The sequence below is a fragment of the Tachyglossus aculeatus genome, chromosome X1 (genome assembly GCF_015852505.1).
Source record: "Tachyglossus aculeatus isolate mTacAcu1 chromosome X1, mTacAcu1.pri, whole genome shotgun sequence".
Taxonomy (NCBI): Eukaryota; Metazoa; Chordata; class Mammalia; order Monotremata; family Tachyglossidae; genus Tachyglossus; species Tachyglossus aculeatus.
In genome coordinates this window covers 130,057,081-130,064,858 of record NC_052101.1, presented here as the reverse complement: position 1 = coordinate 130,064,858, position 7,778 = coordinate 130,057,081, and the positions used below count along the sequence as shown (strand labels likewise).

The 7,778-nt window shown below is 46.8% G+C and overlaps 1 non-coding gene across 1 annotated transcript; it reads left to right on the top strand.

Annotated features, from left to right (window-relative positions):
* The first annotated feature begins 7,394 nt into the window (after positions 1-7,394).
* LOC119920200 lies at positions 7,395-7,532 on the top strand. Its single transcript, XR_005447959.1, has one exon. It is a non-coding gene; the product is annotated as a small nucleolar RNA SNORA7 (small nucleolar RNA).
* Positions 7,533-7,778: the final 246 nt, after the last annotated feature.

The window sequence follows — 7,778 nt, the reverse complement described above, 5'->3', positions numbered from 1 at the left end:
TATACTTTATTCTTCTGTCTGGATCGTTTTTCTGAATAAAATGTTCACTTCTCAAAAATAGTTCCATCCACCGCCACATCAAGCAGAAATTCCTTACATCAGCTCTTAGGAGATCAGTTCTCCCCCCTCCTATTTTACCTCAGTGATCTACTTCAACCCAGGCTGCGGCCTTTGTTCTTCTCTTCCCTGTAGACTAGAAGATCCTTGTGGGCAGGGATTGAGTCTACCAACTCTATTGTACTCTCTGAGCACTTAGTATAATGCTCTGCACACAGTAAGTGCTCAATAAATACAATTGATTGAGCCCCAGATCAGGAATTGAGCCTGTCAGAGCTTCTCACTGGCACACAGTAAGTTCTTAATCAATCCCATCATTATTATTAAATGATCTAGCCCACCTACGGCATTCTGACATTAAAACAAGTGCCCTGCCCTCATTGGAGAGATTTCAAAGCTGCCGTGGTCCTATAACTCAATCAAGGAACTCTGCTGACGAGAAAACTTTCAAGCAAATAAGTGTCATAAAAAGCTGCCTATTAAAACGTCAGGGTGAAGTTTTATGATGAATTAAAAATAGGAATGCATTTAAAAACACTAAATCACACTGAGACAGCAATTTAGGTGCTATGGTACTTTTACAAAACATATCCAAGCTGTTCTGATAAATCGTTAAAGCAGTCCAACCTGGCAGGAAAGAGTTTGTTTTACTCCGGGATATTGTATAACATCTGGATGAAAATTCCTCCAGATATCAGCTAGAGCCTCCCTGTAATAGGAGGATGGAAGATTAAGATCCATTTGCTGGTACGATTTGGAATAAACTGGTGTCAACTCAGCAGTTAACATTTAATTGGGTTATCTTTTCTGAAATCTATGCTAGATGCAAGTTGAATGAAGAGTGGAATTTGGAGAGAGAAAGGGGGAGAGAAAAGGGGGAGAGAAAGGGAGAGAGGAAGAGCAAGAGGAAAAGAGAAAAAGAGAGGGAGGGAGAGTGAGAGGAGAGAGAAAAGGAGAGAAAGGGAGATAAGAAAAGTGGGAGAAAGAGAAAAAGGGAGGGGAGAGAGGGGAAGGCTGAGATGTAGGGACAGAAAGGGAGAGAGAGGAAAAGAGAAAAAAAGAGTGAAAAGGGGAGAGAAGGAGAGAGGGAGAGGGGGAGAGAGAGACACAGGGAGGCAGAGTGAGAAAAGGAGGAGAGAAGGAAAAGAAGGAAAGAGATAGATTGATCTAGATGAATGCCATCTAGCTAGCTAGTTGAATTCTCTCTATTCTTGACTTAAATATCTGCCTTACATACCCAGCTCCCCTGGAACACGGCAGTGGGGCTCTAGCAGAACCCCACGGTAAGGAAACATCAGGTGCGCTGAGTCCAGTCACGTCAATTCATTCATTCATTCATATTTATTGAGCACTTACTGTGTGCAGAGCACTGTATTAAGCACTTGGTAAGTACAAGTTGGCAACATATAGAGACGGTCCCTACCCAACAGTGGGCTCACAGTCCAGAAGGGGGAGACAGGGAACAAAACCAAACATATTAACAAAATAAAATAGAATAAATATGTACAAATAAAATAAATAGAGTAATGAATGCATACAAACATATATACATATATACAGGTGCTGTGGGGAGGGGAAGGAGGTAAGGCTTGGGAGTCATTGGAAGAACAACCCTAATTCTGTCATTGGATTTGAGCCCAGACACAGGAAACACATGGTCTGGAAAAGCCAAGGGGACTTCCTGAATCCCAGTGGAATAGCAGAAGTGAGTAAGCAGAAAACAGAGGAGGGGATAGTCCTAAATTCAGTCAGCTTTACTCATCCAGGATCCACTTCCCTCAGCAAAGGTGTAATTCCTGAGTTAGCTATGGGGTTGGGGGCAGAAGGATCAGGTATAGGATAGAAAAGGTGATATTTCATACATCTTGTGGCTATAGCTAGAAAGACTCTCTCTTTCCAGCATGGAGACATAACTAGGAGTATTTACACTGAGCTGGGCAGCCCTGTCGGCTGGCACATCCAAGGTCCAAAGGGAGGAATAATTGTGGAAGAGGCTGCTGGTTATAGGGTACAAATTCTTGCCTCTCCCAACTGGTCTATTCCTTAAACTACTCCCTCCCTCCCAAGGTCACGCTGGGGAGAGATTGGTTCTAGGGTGTAGACTGTAGATTCTAGACAATAAGCTCACTGTGAGTAGGGAATGGGGCTGCTACTTCTAATCCCCTACTAAGCACTCAACAAAAAAGGATTGGTTGATTGATTGGGGTTGAACTCTAGCCTTGACACCATCTGGGGTAGGAGTGGGGATCACATAAGCAACAGAATGACCATCTTCAATAACAATAATGATAACTGTGGTAGTTGTTAAGCACTTACTATGTGCTAAGCACTGTACTAAGTCCAGGGAGTAGATACTAGATCCTCAGGCCCCACAGTCTAGGTAGAAGAGCGGGGGAACAGGTAGTGAATCCCCATTTTCCAGATGAGGGAACTGAGGCGCAGAAATGAAGTGACTTCCATGGTCCCACAGCAGGTATGTGGAGAAACTGGGGTTAAAACCCAGTTCTTCTGACTTCCAGGTCTGTGCTCCCTCCTCCAGCCCTCAGCCTGGGGCTATCAAATCATGGCTTAGTGGCCAGAGCCCAGGTTTGGGAGCCAGAGGTCGTGGGTTTTAATCCTGGCTCTGCTAGTTGTCAGCTGTGTGACTCTGGACAAGCCACTTAACTTCTCTGGGCCTCAATTACCTCATCTGTAAAATGGGGATTAAGACTGTGAGCCCCACGTGGGACAACCTGATTACCTTGTATGTACACCAGCTCTTAGAACAACCCTTGGCACATAGTAAATGCTTAACAAATACTATTATATTATTATTATTATATGCCAGCTTGTCAGGGAACACTCCCTCATGCCCTGATGTCAGAAGGCAAGAAGAGAGGCAGGGAGCACTGCCATCATCATCATCAATCATATTTATTGAGCGCTTACTATGTGCAGAGCACTGTACTAAGCGCTTGGGAAGTACAAATTGGCAACATATAGAGACAGTCCCTACCCAACAGTGGGCTCACAGTCTGAAAGGGGGAGACAGAGAACAAAACCAAACATACTAACAAAATAAAATAAATAGAATAGATATGTACAAGTAAAATAAATAGAGTAATAAATATGTACAAACATATATACATATATACAGGTGCTGTGGGGAAGGGAAGGAGGTAAGATGGGGGGATGGAGAGGGGGACGAGGGGGAGAGGAAGGAAGGGGCTCAGTCTGGGAAGGCTTCCTGGAGGAGGTGAGCTCTCAGCAGGGCCTTGAAGGGAGGAAGAGAGCTAGCTTGGCGGATGAGCAGAGGGAGGGCATTCCAGGCCCGGGGGATGACGTGGGCCGGGGGTCGATGGCGGGACAGGCGAGAACTAGGTACGGTGAGGAGATTGACGGCGGAGGAGCGGAGGGTGCAGGGTGGGCTGTAGAAGGAGAGATGGGAGGTGAGGTAGGAGGGGGCGAGGTTATGGAGAGCCTTGAAGCCCAGGGTGAGGAGTTTCTGCCTGATGCGCAGATTGATTGGTTGCCACTGGAGATTTTTCAGGAGGGGAGTAATATGCCCAGAGCGTTTCTGGACAAAGATAATCCGGGCAGCAGCATGAAGTACGGATTGAAGTGGAGAGAGACACGAGGATGGGAGATCAGAAAGAAGGCTGATGCAGTAGTCCAGACGGGATAGGATGAGAGCTTGAATGAGCAGGGTAGCGGTATGGATGGAGAGGAAAGGGCGGATCTTGGCAATGTTGCGGAGCTGACACCGGCAGGTTTTGGTGACGGCTCCGGAACAGGGACGGAAAAGCTACCGCAGTATAACAGGGAAGTGACATGTCCTAAGAGAATGAGCCCTGGCCTGGGATCCAGGACACCCAGGTTCTCATCCCAGCTCTGCCCTTGGCATGCTGGGTTTCCCTGGGCAAATCACAACCTATCTGAAGCAGCGTGGCTCAGTGGAAAGAGCACGGGCTTGGGAGTCAGAGGTTGTGGGTTCAAATCCCGGCTCCGTGAATTGTCAGCTGTGTGACTTTGGGCAAGTCACTTAACTTCTCTGTGCCTCAGTTACCTCATCTGTAAAATGGGGATTAAGGCTGTGAGCCCCACGTGGGACAACCTAATCACTTTGTATCCTCCCCAGCGCTTAGAACAGTGCTTTGCACATAGGAAGCGCTTAACAAATGCCATCATTATCATTATTCTCTGGGCCTCAGTTACCACATCTGTAAAATGGGGATTAAGACTGAGCCCCACATGTGACAACCTGATTACCTTGTATCTACTCCAGCTCTCAGAACAACTCTTGGCACATAGTAAGGGCTTAACAAATACTATTATTATTATTATTATTATATGCCAGCTTGTCAGGGAACACTCCTTGCCTTCTGACATCAGGGCATGAGGAAGAGAGGCAGGGAGCACTGCCAGCTCAGGGACAGGGCAGGGATGGGGAAAAGCTACCACAGTCCAATAGGAAGGTGACATGTCCTAGGAGAATGAGCCCTGGCCTGGGATCCAAGACACCCAGGTTCTCATACCAGCTCTGCCCTTGGCATGCTGGGTTTCCTTGGGCAAATCACAACTTATCTGAAGCAGCGTGGCTCAGTGGAAAGAGCACGGGCTTGGGAGCCAGAGGTCGTGGGCTCTAATCCCGGCTCCTCCGCTTTTCAGCTGTGTGACTTTGGACAAGTCATTTAACTTCCCTGGGCCTCAATTCCGTCATCTGTAAAATGGGGATTAAGACTGTGAGCCCCATTTTGGATAACCTGATCACTTTGTATCTCCCCAGCACTTAGAACAGTGCTTTGCACATAGTAAGTGCTTAACAAATACCATCACTATTATTACCATCATCATAATCTGGGCAACAGTTTCCTCATCAGTGAAATGGGCATAAGATACAAGGGAGGCAGCCGAGCCTAGTGGAAAGAGTGGGGGACGGGGGGTCGGGGGCCCAAATTCTAGCCCCAGCTCTGCCAACTATCTGCTACGTGACCTCAGTCGAGTCACTTAACCGCTCTGGGCTGCAGTGCTCTCATCTGTAAAACTGGGATTAAGATACCTGCTGTTCTCAAACTGCTGGACTTTGAATCCCATGTGGGACAGGGATTGCATCTATTCAGTCTCTGTCATGTGTATCCTATTGGGGAAGCATCCTGGTGTAGTGGATAGAGCACAGGCCTGGGAGTCGGAAGGCCATGAGTTCTAATCCCTGCTCCGTCACTTGTCTGCTGTGTGATCTTGGGCAAGTCACTTCACTGGACCTCAGTTCCCTCATCTGTAAAATGGGGATTGAGTCTGTGAGCCCCTAGTGAGATGGGGACTGCATCCAACCCAATTTGCTTGTATTCATTCATTCAATCGTATTTATTGAGCACTTACTGTGTGCAGAGCACTGTACTAAGCACTTGGGAAGTACAAATCGGCAACATTTAGAGATGGTCCGTACCCAACAATGGACTCACAGTCTAGATGGGGGAAACAGACAACAAAACAAGTAGACAGGTGTCAATACCATCAGAATAAATAAAATTATAGCTATATACATATCATTGATAGAATAATAAATATGTATAAATCTACACAAATGAATACAAGCTTGTATTCATCCCAGCGCTTAGTACAGTGCCCGGCACATAGTAAGCACTAAAATGCCATAATTATTATTATTATTGTTGTTATTATTATTCATTCAATCGTATTTATTGAGCGCTTACTCTGTGCAGAGCACTGTACTAAGCGCTTGGGAAGTACAAGTTGGCAACATAGAGAGATGGTCCCTACCCAACAGTGGGCTCACAGTCTAGAAGGGGGAGACAAAGAACAAAACAAAACATATTGACAAAATAAAATAGAATATGTACAAATAAAATAGAGTAATAAATGTGTACAAACATATATACATATACACAGGTGCTGTGGGGAGGGGAAGGAGGTAGGGCTGGGGGATGGGGAGAGGGAGGGGGACGAGGGGGAGAGGAAGGAGGGGACTTAGTCTGGGAAGGCCTCCTGGAGGAGGTGAGCTCTCAGTAGGGCTTTGAAGGGAGGAAGAGAGCTAGTTTGGCAGATGTGCGGAGGGAGGGTATTCCAGGCCAGGGGGATGACGTGGGCCGGGGGTCGACGGCGGGACAGGCAAGAATGAGGCACGGTGAGGAGATTAGCGGCAGAGGAGCGGAGGGTGCAGGCTGAGCTGTAGAAGGAGAGAAGGGAGGTGAGGTAGGAGGGGGCAAGGTGATGGAGAGCCTTGAAGCTGAGGGTGAGGAGTTTCTGCCTGATGCACAGATTGATTGGTAGCCACTGGAGATTTTTGAGGAGGGGAGTAACATGCCCAGAGCGTTTCTGGACAAAGACGATCCGGGCAGCGGTGTGAAGTATGAAGTATTATTATCGCTTAGCCCAGTGCTTAGGCACAGAGTAGGTGCTTAATAAATCTCATAATTATAAATACTATCCACACTCCCTTGATGAAGCCTAAGGGTCAAAAGCATTGCGTGAGGTTGGCAGAAGCCGGGATCTGGCTAGGGACCAAAGCCTCTAGTAGCCGCCTCAGTATTTTTTTAAATGGTATTTGTTAAGTGCTAACTAAATGTGACAGACACAACACTAAATGCCAGGGTAGATACAAGATCATCAGTTTGGACACGGTCCCTGTCCCACATGGAGCTCAGAGTCTTAATTCCCATTTTACAGGAGGGAACTGAGGCCAGAGAAGTGACGTGAGTTGCCCAAGGTCACCCAGCAGACAAGTGGTGGAGTGGGGATTAATTGATAAATCAAGCAATCAATAGTATTTGAGCACTTCCTCCTGTACTAAGCACTTGGAAGAGTTCAATATAACAATGTAACAGACAGATTCCCTGCCCATAATGAGCTTACAGTCTAGAACTCAAGTCCTTCTGACTCCCAGGCCCAGGCGCTATCCGTTGGGCCACGCTGCTTCCCTAACTGTCATCCCTGCCACCTGGTTCCCTAAGCCACGGTAGAGCACGGTAGTCATGCTGGTCATACGAAGGACCAAGGCTTCTTCCTGACACTAAGACAAATGAGAATTTAACAATCTCAATGACTGTGCTGTGGCAACAGAAATACAGTTCAGATGTGCCTCTAACTGACCTTTTCTGGAGTGTCTAAGAAGGACTGTAGGTAAAGAATCAGAAGACTTGACTTCCTGACCTTTCAGGCCATGAGTTCTCCTTCACTAGAAGATGTCCATGGAGCCTCCCAGGCCCTCTTCAGCCTAAGTGCTTGGGAGATACACTATAACAATGAACAGATACATTCCCTGCCCAAAACGAGCTTACAGTCTAGAGGGGGAGATGAACATTAATGTAAACAAATAAATAAAACATATGTACATAAGTAACCTCTCAGGGTCGCACCTGGAGAGTTTCCAGTACTCTACCAGTCTTAACTAAAAGAGGAAGAGTCAAGCAGAGGCATACTCATTCCATTCCTAGCTTGGCCAGGGGCTAGTGAGTGGAAGGCAATCTGCTACAAGTCAAAACTCCCCTGTGTTGGGCAGCAGCAGTACGGGAAAGATTTGAGGTCAGAGACTCATTTACTGTGCAGAAGGAGGTATTGGTAAATTACCTCCATATTTTTACCAAGAAAACTCTACGGATACACTCCCAGAATGATTGCAGGTGGAAGCAGGGCGTTCTGGGAGAGATGTGTCCATGGCATCGTTATGGGTTGGACACGATTCAACAGCATAACAACAACAATGTACAGAAGTGCTGTGGGGC